This window comes from Geotrypetes seraphini, chromosome 2, assembly GCF_902459505.1.
Source record: "Geotrypetes seraphini chromosome 2, aGeoSer1.1, whole genome shotgun sequence".
NCBI classification, from domain to species: Eukaryota; Metazoa; Chordata; class Amphibia; order Gymnophiona; family Dermophiidae; genus Geotrypetes; species Geotrypetes seraphini.
In genome coordinates this window covers 266,879,178-266,892,531 of record NC_047085.1, presented here as the reverse complement: position 1 = coordinate 266,892,531, position 13,354 = coordinate 266,879,178, and the positions used below count along the sequence as shown (strand labels likewise).

The window sequence follows — 13,354 nt, the reverse complement described above, 5'->3', positions numbered from 1 at the left end:
TCAAAGTCAATTTTTGGGTTATGGAGTCAGCAAAAATGTGCCAACTCCGACTCCTAATACAATTAAATTGTATGTCATGTAAATATTATAATATTTTAATTTATTATTTCACAGATAATTTGATTTAACCCATTTTTTCAGGATATGTTTTACTTTTAGAATATATTTTGATATCAAGTTATTTGATTACAAAATGTAGTATATTTTATGATATTTTTATTAGTAAAAGTGGCAACCTATGAAGAAAATCATAATGACAAAGAGAGTATCAACAAAGTCAGCTGTTTTTGAACACTTCACAATAGATGGAAAGCATTTTGTGTGTCAGTGTATTATAAATGATGATGTTAAAAATCCTCTGATGCAAAAATTAGTAGCTTTAGCAGTTCTGGCAAAAATGCTCCTACAAGAGCATCAAATTTAAAAAGAAGCTTGCAGCATTATTCTAAAATGTTAGAAGCTGTAAATCAGAAAGATACCAGTACTAACATTCCATCTACTCCAGGACAAAAGCAAGAAAGCAAATATCTATTGGAGGCCAAATACAGATATCAAGATTCTTTGCATCAGATAAAGTTACTGTAACAATGACACCAGAAAAATTCAAACATCAAATTATTGAAATGGCAGTGAAGAATAGTGTACCCCAAACATTTTTTCACAACCACCCTTTTTTAGGCTTCGTTGGAGAAATGGCTAAAAAACTTGGAGTTTCTCTAGAAAGAGGAGGCCAAAATTTGAAGTTATGCTTTGTCTTTAAAATGAATGCATGCACATGTCACAGTCAATTATTTTGTTATTAAAGTTAGATTTCTTGATGAAAGTAATAGTGTGATAACTCAGTAAAGGACACCCAGGCACATCACATCGGTGAATATCTTCAGAAGTTAATGGAAGGTGTGTTAGAAGATTTTGAAATTAAAAAGGGACAGGTCCTATGTATTGTAACAGATAATGCTTCTAATATGTTAAGCTCATTTGAGAAAATGAATAAAGTTGATGAAGAAACCATACAAGTATTAGGAGATGAAGATACCATTCCTGTAAATAATCTACAAATGGCACAAATAAATGAAAACAGTGCATCTCTTAGATGATACTGGTGGAAGCAGAATTATACATACACTACAACAAGCAATAAGAGATGGACTGAAAATACAGCTACACTTATTGGCAAGTTGAGGCAAGTGGCTGTTGAAGCCAGGACCCCTAAAACCGATGCTATATTTGCAGACATGCTGGAAAAGGAGCAATTTTGGGTCAAGCAACACACCGGGGAAGCATATATTTGATGATAAAAGTATTTGCTTGAATTAAAAGACTTTCTTAAAGATTTGGACAACATAAATGTTTCACTATCTGAAAGACTGTAGGTGGAAGTAGTGGATTTAGAAAGTCTACTTTCTCACCCTTTTACTGTTACCAAGAAACTGCAATCTGAGGGTTTAACACCTGGTAAATTCTTGAAGTGGAAAAGTTTGATGTACGGTATAAAGGAGGATTAATTGCTGATGGCATTGTTTCTTCAATGAAAGAGAAAAGAGAGGATCTCTTGCATGATAATCAAATCCAGTTAGCTGCTGTTAACATTGACCCAAATTTTGTTAAGCAATCACCAAGTTGCTACAGGAAAATAGACACACTATGAAGTATCAGTTTGCATGAAAGGGTATTATGAAACAACTGAACCGATGAATGAACAAATAAGCATTGGTGGTACACTATCATCTTCAAATGAAGAATTAGACTTTGAAGCCTACTTGGATAGAATGGAACATTTTAAAGTAAAGCGACATTGATTAAATCACAGGAAAACAACCAGTTGATTGATTGTCCCATTAAAGAAGTTTCAGAAAGGAGTTTTTTTTGAAGGATTAAAGGAAGTGGAAAAGTATGGCCACTCATCAGTACTGACCATAGAAGAAGCCATCTTTGTTTATCCAGAGGTTATTAGTGGTGTAGCTAGAACTGTAACAACAATGCCATCCACCTAAGTCAGTGCTGACTGTTTTCGGCTTTGAAAATAGTCAAATCAGATTTAAGGGCTTCTATGAGAGAGGATATGGCAGAAGCAATTCTGTTCCTTAGAACAATATATTTTATATTTGATTTAAATATTCAAACCATGTTCTTTAAGTTGTTGAATTAGTAACAAAAAGATGATGCTTTTATATCCTACTAGTCTTTAAGCCTGTTACATTAAAGGGTGCTACAATAGATGTGTCTGTCTGTGTTTCTTTCTTTCTCTCTCTCTCCCTCCCTCCTTGGCTGCTGTCTGTGTCCTTCTGACTTCCCTCCCGCCCCCCAGAGCAAAGCTGTCTGTCCCCAGCACACCCCTCCCCCCAAAGCAGCCCCCTTTCCCTCTCCCTCTGTATTGTTCACGTTCTTACCCTCCTTCCATCCCGGCGTCTTCTGGCCTGCTCCTCTTCAAAACAGCCTGTGTTCGTTCGTGGCCGGCTTTAGCAAACCTCGCAAGCCACTTTCCAACTCGGTAGCACGTTCCCTCTGACGCAATCAGAGGGAATGTGCAACTGAGGTTGGAGAGCGGCCTGCGTGGTTCGCTAAAGCCGGCCACGATCACAGGCTGCTTTGAAGAGGAGGATCAGCGGCAGTGGCAGTTGGTGAGTGAGGGCGGGAGGGGGGAAGCTCCAGTGTGTTCTCTGCCGAGGATGCGAGCAGGGAGAGAGCTTGCCTGCGCTTCCTCCAGCAGTTGGTGAGTGAGGGCGGGAGGAGGGAAGTGGCCAGAGTAATACCTTCCGCTGCGTTCTAAAATAGAATCCTGCCGCGGATCAGAAAACACGGCCACAGGGATCATGAAACCCTAAGTGCACAGGGTTAGAAATTTGGGTATGTGAGTGTCATTTATCATCCCCCCACCAGAACACCTGGCCTTAGACACACATTCTGAAAACTGAAAAAATCCAAACAAAACCTTTTCAAATACAAACCCACAAACTAAAAGTACTATTGTACACAAACCAAACCCTAATATGCCAGACTCTGTATGCAGTACACAAGAGAAACAGAAATGCATTCCTTCCTGAACAGTCCAAAATATAAAGACAACAGATAAATGTTCAAAGTTGACATATTTCAATCACTAACTTGAAAATAAAAACCATTTTCCTACCTTTGTCATCTGTGATTTTATTTTTCTGGTCATTTTGTTCCATCTGTGCTTTTAACTCTGTTTCCAAGGCCTGCTTATGCATTTGCTGTTTCTTTCCTCTCCTTCACTTTTTGTACTACATCCTTTTTGGCACTGATTTTCATATTCAGTTTTCTTCCATTTTTCTGCCTCCATCTCAAATCTATTTTTCCAACTCTTCCCCTTCCCTCCATCCATGTGCATCATCTCTTCCCTTTCCCTCCGTCCATGTGCCATCATCTCCTTCCTCTTGATGCCCACAGCCTCCCCTGCACTGTTCATTGCTGCAGTCCACCCAAGCGGAAACAGAAATTTGCATCAGAGGGGGTGAACTGTCGCAAAAGAAAAGTACAGAGGAAGCCACCATTTTAGGTAACATAGTAACATAGTAGATTACGGCAGATAGAGACCCCAAATGGTCCATCCAGTCTGCCCAACCTGATTCAATTTAAATTTTTTTTTTTTTTTAATTTTTTTCTTCTTAGCTATTTCTGGGCAAGAATCCAAAGCTTTACCCAGTACTGTGCTTGGGTTCCAACTGCCGAAATCTCTGTTAAGACTTACTCCAGCCCATCTACACCCTCCCAGCCATTGAAGCCCTCCCCTGCCCATCCTACACCAAACGGCCATGCACAGACACAGACCATGCAAGTCTGCCCAGTAACTGGCCTAGTTCAATATTTAATATTATTTTCTGATTCTAAATCTTCTGTGTTCATCCCACGCTTCTTTGAACTCAGTCACAGTTTTCCTCTCCACCACCTCTCTCGGGAGCGCATTCCAGGCATCCACTACCCTCTCCGTAAAGTAGAATTTCCTAACATTGCCCCTGAATCTACCACCCCTCAACCTCAAATTATGTCCTCTGGTTTTACCATTTTCCTTTCTCTGGAAAAGATTTTGTTCTACGTTAATACCCTTCAAGTATTTAAACGTCTGAATCATATCTCCCCTGTCTCTCCTTTCCTCTAGGGTATACATATTCAGGGCTTCCAGTCTCTCCTCATACGTCTTCTGGCGCAAGCCTCCTATCATTTTCGTCGCCCTCCTCTGGACCGCCTAAAGTCTTCTTACGTCTTTCGCCAGATACGGTCTCCAAAACTGAACACAATACTCCAAGTGGGGCCTCACCAATGACCTGTACAGGTGCATCAACACCTTCCTCCTTCTACTGACTACGCCTCTATCCTCCACTACCTACTCTTCCCTGCCCTAGACCGACATCACACTTCCAGTCCCGATGCTCCAGAAGCTAATGCCAACGCTCTGTGCTGGGCTGGTGAAGGGCCTTGAATGTCTGCGCATGCTCAAAGCCTGCTAGCTCTCACCCTTTCCAGGATTGCATCTGCGCATGCTCAAGGCTTGCTGGATTCCCTTTGAGAATCCTGGAGAGGGCGGGAGGCAGATGCTCAAGATGCGCAGATGCTCAAGGCCCTTCAGTCCAGCATCAGGCTGTAAGTGTGATGTCAGTCTGGGGTCAGGGGCGAGTAGGTACATAAGAACATAAGAATTGCCGCTGCTGGGTCAGACCAGTGGTCCATCGCGCCCAGCAGTCCACTCACACGGCAGCCCTTAGGTCAAAGACTAGTGCCCGAACTGAGACTAGCCTTACCTGCGTACGTTCTGGTTCAGCCTCACTCTGAGATTCTCAGAGAGAACAAGAGCCAGAAGGCCTTGAGCATGTGCAGATGCTCAAGACCCAGTCGGAGGAGAGGCACGATCTTCGGGCACTGGCACCTCTTGTGGGTTGGTGCTGCGTACCGGTGCTACATTGGGGGTAAGCTTTCAGTTTGGGCGGGTGGGGGATGCTGGTTCGCGGGGGGGGGCAGTGTTTGCAGGTGGGGGGGCGATGTCAGTTAGTGGGCAGGGGGACTCGCAAATTGAGTCAATGCTCGGTTTGAGAGTCCCGATTTACGAGAATGTTTTGCTCGTCTTGCAAAACACTCGCAAACCGGTGCACTCGTAAACCGAGGTTTGATTGTATATCAAATACAATAAACAAACAAACTAATTTAGAGAGAACAGGCTGGAGAGAGTGGCATCTGAGGAGGGAAATGGGAGGGGAGGAGTCAGGTCTTGTGATGAGAGAATTTTATGCACAAACATTACAAATTAAAAAATTCTGTATAGTTTAGTTGTGCACAAAATTTTTATACAAAATTCCACCAGGAAAAACATACTGTACTCTGGCCCATTTCCACTGAGGACTTTGAAGATTAGACATGGGGTTTTAAATTTCACCATTTAGAGCAGTGGTTCCCAACCCTGTCCTGGAGGACCACCAGGCCAATCAGGTTTTCAGGATAGCCTTAATGAATATGCATGGAGCAGATTTGCATGCCTCTCACTTCCATTATATGCAAATCTCTCTCATGCATATTCATTAGGGCTAGCCTGAAAACCCGATTGGCCTGGTGGTCCTCCAGGACAAGGTTGTGAACCAGTGATTTAGAGTACTGGTAGCCAGTGAAGTTATAGCAAGAATGAAAGGAGTTTGTATTTAGCTCATGCATTTTCAGAAGTTCAAGGCAATGCTAATGGTGTCTTATATCCCCCTATATCACCTACTGTATTCAAAGGGGTTTACAAAAGATTACAAAAAATATATAAATGGTGATTAAGAATGAAAATATTGCCCAGCAGTCTGCTCACGCGGCGGCCCAGCAGGTCCAGGACCTGTGCAGTATCCTCTATCTATACCCCTCTATCCCCTTTTCCAGCAGGAAATTGCCAATCCTTTCTTAAACCCCAGTACTGTACTCTGCCCTATTTCGTCCTCTGGAAGCGCATTCCAGGTGTCCACCACACGTAGGGGTAAAGAAGAACTTCCTAGCATTCATTTTGAATCTGTCCCCTTTCAACTTTTCTGAATGCCCTCTTATTTTTTGAAAGTTTGAAGAATCTGTCCCTCTCTACTCTCTCTATGCCCTTCATGATCTTGTAAGTCTCTATCATATCTCCTCTAAGACTCCTTTTCTCTAGGGAAAAGAGACCGTGTTTCTCCAATCTCTCAGCGTATGAAAGGTTTTCCATCCCTTTTATCAGACGTGTCTCTCTCCTCTGAACCCTCTCGAGTAATGCCATATCCTTCTTAAGGTATGGCGACCAATATTGGACGCAGTACTCCAGATGCGGACGCACCATCGCCCGATACAACAGCAGGATAACTTCTTTCGTTCTGGTTGTAATACCCTTCTTGATTATACCTAGCATTCTATTCGCTCTCTTAGCGGCTGCTGCTCACTGTGCCGTCGGCTTCATTGTCATGTCCACCATTACCCCCAAGTACCTTTCTTGGGTACTCTCATTCAGTAATATCCCTCCCATCATATAGTTATACCTCGGGTTTCTGCTTCCCACATGTAATACTTTACATTTCTCAACGTTGAACTAAATCTGCCATCTTGTTGCCCATTCCTTGGTTTGTTCAAGTCCCTTTGCAATTCTTCGCAGTCCTCTTTAGTCCGAGCTCCACTAAATAGTTTGGTGTTGTCCATAAATTTTATCTCGCACTTTGTCCCTGTGTCTAGATCATTTATGAATATATTAAATAGCAGCGGCCTGAGCACCGAGCCCTGCGGAACACCACTCGTGACCCTCCTCCAGTCCGAGTAGTGGCCTTTCACTCCTACCTTCTGTTTCCTACCCGCCAACCAGTTTCTGATCCATCTATGTTCGTCACCTTCCACCCCATAGTTCTTCAGTTTCCGGAGTAGACGTTCATGAGGCACCTTGTCAAAGGCTTTTTGGAAATCTAGGTATATGATGTCTATGTTGTCTCCTCTGTCCATCCATTTGTTAATTCCTTCGAAGAAGTGCAATAAGTTAGTAGGCAAGATTTCCCCTTGCAGAAACCATGTTGGCTGGCTATCAGAAGTTTGTTTCTTTCAAAATGTTCATCGATGTTTTCTTTTATCAGTGCTTCAGCCATTTTCCCCGGAACCTAGGTCAGACTCACCGATCTGTAGTTTCCCGTGTCACCTCTTGATCCTTTTTTAAAGATGGGCGTGACATTGGCTATCTTCCAATCCTCCGGGATCACGTCTGTTTTCAGGGATAGGTTGCAAATTTGCTGCAGTAGTTCCGCTATCTCCTCCTTTAATTCCTTCAGAACCCTTGGATTTTGTCCAGACCCAGGGATTTGTCAGTTTTTAGTTTTTCTATCTGCCTGCGCACATCTTCAAGGCTCACTTCCATGGATGTTAATTTTTCTGCTTGATTTCCATTGAAGAATTGCTCAGGTTCCGGTATGTTGGTTGTGTCATCGTTTGTAAATACAAACAAAAAGAACATATTAAGTCTTTCCGCGACTTCTTTCTCCTCCTTCACCACTTCCTTCCTGTCTCCGTCATCCAACGGTCCCACCTCCTCCCTAGCCGGCTGCTTCCCTTTAACATATCTAAAGAACGGTTTGAAATTTTGTTCTTCCCTGGCTAGCCTCTCTTCATACTCTCTTTTGGCTTTTCGAACCACATGGTGACATTCTTTTTGATACTTCCTGTGCTCTTTCCAGTTCCCCTCAGTTTTGTCCTATTTCCATTTCCTGAATGAATTTTTCTTATTGCCTATTGCTTCCCCCCCCATAGCGGGACCTTAGACACTTGGCCAATCAGGCCCTAGGATCCTGTGGGTTGGGCAGGGTAGGGGCGGGCCCACCTCATTTGGACAGAGGCGGGCCTGCTGGCTGGACGGTGCAAAGACCCATCCAGGTAACTTGGCGGTAAACTTCAGGGTGGTTCCGGGGTGGGGGGTTCATTGGGGGGGGGGTCCGGCAGGAGGGGTTGGGCACCCTACTGCCGGCGATCTTTAGGGGGGCGTTGAGGGGTCTGGCAGGAGGGGATGGGCACCCTCCTTCCGGCAATCTTCAGGGAGGCCGTTGGGGGGGTTTGGGGAGGGCGGTTAGGGCATTTTGTTTTGGGGGGGTCATTGGGGGGTCCAGCAGGAGGGGTTGGGTACGCTCCTGCTGGTGATCTTTGAGGGGGCGAGTTCTTTCGGCAGGAGGGGTTGGGCACCCTCCTGCCGCGAGCGTCGGGGGGGTTGGGGAGACTGGTGGCTGTAGCTGTGGCCGCTATACTAATCGCGGCAGGGAGACCCCTTGCCGTGATAAAGTATAGCGGCCGCTTCTACTTACCATGTAGGCCAGCATTTTGCTAGCCTACATTGTAAGCGTCTCCCGCTCTGCTAGGGAGAAGCGCAGGGCCGCCTAGGTTCGCCTATGGCTACCGCCTAGCCTTAGATGGGCTTTTGGGCCTCCTTAGGCTCCTGGAGGTGCCTTCAATATAGGCAGCCTGCCTGGGGAGCATTTTTTTAGAAAACGTGCCTCCCGATTGGCTGATTAGACAGCTGTAGGACGCCTACAGCTGCCTACAATCGGGATGCACTTTGCAGAATCAGGGCCTTACCATCTAAGTTGGCCTTTTAAAATTTGTTGAAGATGCAACTATTTATAAGGCCATTTTTATGAAGTATGATAGTAGGAAGGTACACAGATAGGACGGTTGTTGTGCTGTATTAAGGTTATCACGTTATTGTGACGTCTCGTTTGTCATTTTATAAATAAATGTATATTTTGTATTTTTTTGTAGTCCACATAGAATTTATGTGGAATAACATTTTAAAAATAATTTATGCTAAACTTTTATTATTTTTTAAAATCTAACACAGGATTCATTATATTCCTGTGGGCCCTGTGAAGATAACTTGAACTAAGTTAGAACATAAGAATAGCCTTAATGGGTCAGACCAATGGTCCATCCAGCCCAGACTCCCATCTTCCAAGTCATAAGTACTTGCAAAAACCCAATTAGTAGCAGCATTCCATGCTACGATTCAGGGCAAGCAGTGGCTAAGTCCATAGTCTGTCAACAGCAGACTATGGACTTTTCCTCTAGGAACTTGTCCAAACCTTTTTGAAAATTAACTACATTAACTGCTCTTTCTACATCCTCTGGCATTGCATTCCAGAGTTTAACTATTCTCTGAGTCAGTGGTTCCCAACCCTGTCCTGGAGGACCACCAGGCCAATCGGGTTTTCAGGCTAGCCCTAATGAATATGCATAAAGAGAGATTTGCATATAATAGAAGTGATAGGCATGCACATCTGCCTCATGCATATTCATTAGGGCTAGCCCAAAAACACGATTGGCCTGGTGGTCCTCCAGGATAGGGTTGGGAACCACTGCTCTGAGTGAAAAAATATTTCCTCCTATTGGTTTTAAAAGTACTACTCTAACTTCGAGTGTCTCCTAGTCTTTGTAAATCTTGATGCAGTAAAAAAAAAAAAAAAAAAAAAATTGATCCACTTGTACCCGTTATACACCACTCAGGATTTTGTAGACTTCAATCATATCTCCCCTCAGCCATCCAACTTTCCAAGATAAAGAGCCCTAATCTCTAGTCTTTCCTCATACTAGAGGAATTTCATCCCCTTTATCATCTTGGATGCTCTTCTTTGAATCTTTCCTGGTGCTACTATGGGCTCCTTTTACGAAGGTGCGCTAGCATTTTTAATGCACGCACTGGATTAGTGCATGCTATAGTGTGCGCTAGCCAAAAAACTACCGCCTGCTCAAGAGGAGGTGGTAGTGGCTTGCACATGTGTAATTTTAGTGCACGCTATTCTACACGTTAAGGCCCTAATGCGCCTTCATAAAAGGAGCCCTATATCTTTTTTTGAGATAAGGAGACCAGAACTGAATGCAATACTCAAGGTGAGGTCACACCATTGAGTGATACAGAGGCAATGGAGGGTTAAGTGATTTGCCCGAGATCACAAAGGGTCCCATGCTCCAAATATGACACAGCTCATTCAGTTCCTATGGGTTGAGTTGCATTTGTCATGCCAGGACTCGCTACCAAGGTTTTGTAAAAGGGGCCCTTAGAACATCCATGGGATTTAAACCTTGGCTTCTCTAGTTCTCAGCCTACTGATCTAACCATTAGAATACTCCTCCACTCCAAGATTAATACTTACAAAGAAAAGTTAAGTACATTTTAGTGGTTATAAAATATGCTAAGTTGACAGTCTTGGAAACCAAGACTTCCTGTTTTTCACATAGCAGCATGCTATAGTACCACCAGCTTCCTCATGCTTTCATGCTAATGTGTCTCAGCGCTGTTCTGGAAGAATGATCTTTCAATAATATTCTAGCAACTAAATTATTTATTTGGTGGACCACTGCTTTTATATCTAATCCATCAGCTGATTTCTTTCAAGATGAAATCTTTTTATAATTTATCTGGTGTTTGGCGATGATGATGTCAGGCCTAGGCTAATGGAGACAATATTTAATGGGTGTATTCATGAACAGAAAGTGAGCAACTAGGATATATGAATGGATGACCAGTTATCTTTGAAAAAGCACAAATAATGCTGGACATGTTCTTTAAGATCAGGTTAATTTTGATATTTGTCCATGTGATCTGAGAACAGTAATGCAGTATTATGAGTTTTGGACTATTGAAATGGGTAGTTCATAGAATTTCCATCAAAAATACATTTTTGTCAATTTTTTATCTGAGTAAATTACTCCTGTGAACCACTCTCAGCTATCCGTCTATCTGATAAAATTGATATACTTATTTTTGTTTTATTTTCACTCAGATTATCATCTTGTATCCTTAATATGGGACTTTAAAATTGATTAAGCAGAAAAATTATTGCCAGGACAGGATTAACCAATAGGTCAAGTAGGCACGTGCCTAGGGCCCAAAATTGTCAGGTGGGCCCAATGAAGGAGGGCATCAACATTGTTTTTACCAAACGGCGATGGGCCCCTCCAGCATCGATCAGCAATGCAGGCCCCACCCCAATTGGCAATGCAGCTCCCCCCCCCCCCCCATCGACGGAAAGTAAGACAAGCAAGCAACGCGGGTAAGAAAGGCAACGGGAACTGTAATTGCTGCTTGCCCAAAGCTTCCCTCTGACGCAGCTTCCTGTTTCCGCCTGGGTGCATGGTGGGTGGGGTGGGGCGGGGCAAGGGGCCCAGTGTACTTGTGTGCCTAGGGGCCCTCGACGAATTAATCCTGCCCTGATTATTGCTATATTATTATTTTAGCTTCTTCTCTGTGTATTTGCTGGTTGTCTTGATCATACACTGTACAAGAAGTTATTCTTGATAATATGATTAATAAAATGATAAAGAAAAAAAAAAAGATACATTTTTGTCTTATAGATAGTTTAAAATTTGGCTTTTTGGCTGCTGACAAAATGCTGCCACTACAAATATATTACTTCTTATAAGAGAGATTGTATTAGCTACTGATGAGCTTCTTATTCAAATTTAAGATCCTAACCTTTGTTCATTAGGTATTAAGTGGTTGGAGTTCAGAATGCAATCTGCATATTTTCTATCTATCTATCTATCTATCTATCTATCTATCATGAAAGCTCTTATATCAACCAGAATCCAATTGTCCTCGGGTTAAAAATGTAGGTATTGATTAAATCACCTATATGGATTGTGCTGCTAAGTTTTAGTAGCACTTAACTACTTTAATGCCACTGAAAATAACCAGATAGCACCAATGCCAGCTATTTTAGGGGTGTTTCAGGGGCAGCGTCGGCACTTGGCTGGTTAAGTGCTGATATTCAGCATTTAGCTGGCCAGCTTAAGCACATAAATAGGACTGCATAAAAGTCAATCTTATTTAAGCGCACTTAAGTGCTGAATATCGCATTTAACCAGTTATGCATTAGCCAGCTCTAAAAACCTAGAAATTCAATGCAGGTGCTCAGACATTGCCTGGCATTTCCAGATATAATGCTGGCAGCAGTCGGTAAAATGCTGATCACTTTGGGCTGAATATCAAGTCTGTAAATAGGCCAAAAACAAACAAACAAAAATATAAGAAATAAGGGTCGATTTTACATTTTTTATTTTTTTTTTTTTCAATGGGGTGTGTCAAGAACAGAGAATGAGTATGGATATGATCATTATCTAGCACACTGATGTTACCATAGTACCAACTTTTTGCATGTCCAAAGTGGGAAGCCCTTAGCACCTCTTAAAGAGGAGGCTATAAATGCTCTCATGGTGATTGTTTTTAAATGGCTGCGGTCCAAAAAATCAAGTTCATAGGATATGACTTCCACAAGTCTATTTTTGTTCTATGTCTGGCCACTGCTAATTGTGACAAATTATAAGCCTTTTGATGAACATTTAGAGGTCGCTCAGTGATTTTTAATTTAATACATGAAATGCAATTACAGATTAATTTTCCATCTAAACCTGAATTGTGAGCAAATGAATATGGAAAGATGTTAAAATACATATTAGTCTGGATTCTCTAAATGGCACTGCTTGGGGGGCCGCCTTAAAAGTGGCCGCTGATCGCGTATCAATCACGCAATGGCACCGTTTAGAGAATCACGCCTCCGGAAAAGGTAGGTACCGGAAATGTAGGCCAGGGTTTTCAAGGCCTACACTTCTGGTGTCTACCTTTGATGTGAATCGCAACTGTGTAGGCGCTTTATGGCACCTAACACAACTTCCGGAATTAGCTATGCCTACAGTGGCGTTAGGTGCTGTAAAGCATCTCTGGAGGTGCAATTCCTGTGTCGCATTTTTAGGCATTGGTAGGTGTCTTGAATTTTCTTTTAAGTCCAGTTTTGAAAGGCATTTTGGACTTAAGCACCAGTAGGGTACCTACCAGCACCTAAGTTGTGTTTACAGCTGCAAATAAACTTGTTGGCCTAATGATTCATTAGGCAGTTCAGTGATAACTGATAACTAATGTCATTATTTCACAGTAAATACAAAATGTTTGTTATGTGTGAATGCTGAACAGTAGTCCTACATTTAGTCAGTATTCATCAGTGTGGTTTTGGAACAAGTTGGGATAGGTCTTTCTTTGCTGAACAACAAGACGAAGGAGGAGCTGCTTCTGCTTCTCATTTTTGTGAGGGTTGAGTTATACTGCTGCATTAGAGCAATTGCTCTTTCAGCGGAGTCATTGACTTCTGTCACTGATGATGCTGACTGCTTCAAAAATTAGTAGTTTGGATCGTCTCTCTAGTTTGCAGGATCTTTAACCAGATATTGTTAAACCTTTTCTTATCCATTTGTGTCAAGACCACTAAAGAAGACATAAGTTCTCTGTTATACATGATTCCAGACTGATGGTACCGAGTTGAGACATTTCACTGATCTTATGGATTGTGAAAGTCAAAGTTTGCTACCATCTTGGGCTTTACTTCATTGCTTA

At 42.5% G+C, this 13,354-nt stretch overlaps 1 protein-coding gene across 8 annotated transcripts in view; it reads left to right on the top strand.

The window, feature by feature from the left end:
- Nucleotides 1–13,354, top strand: part of GABBR2 (gamma-aminobutyric acid type B receptor subunit 2) — a 1,059,696-nt gene that overhangs the window by 168,125 nt on the left and 878,217 nt on the right. The window lies entirely within an intron of this gene.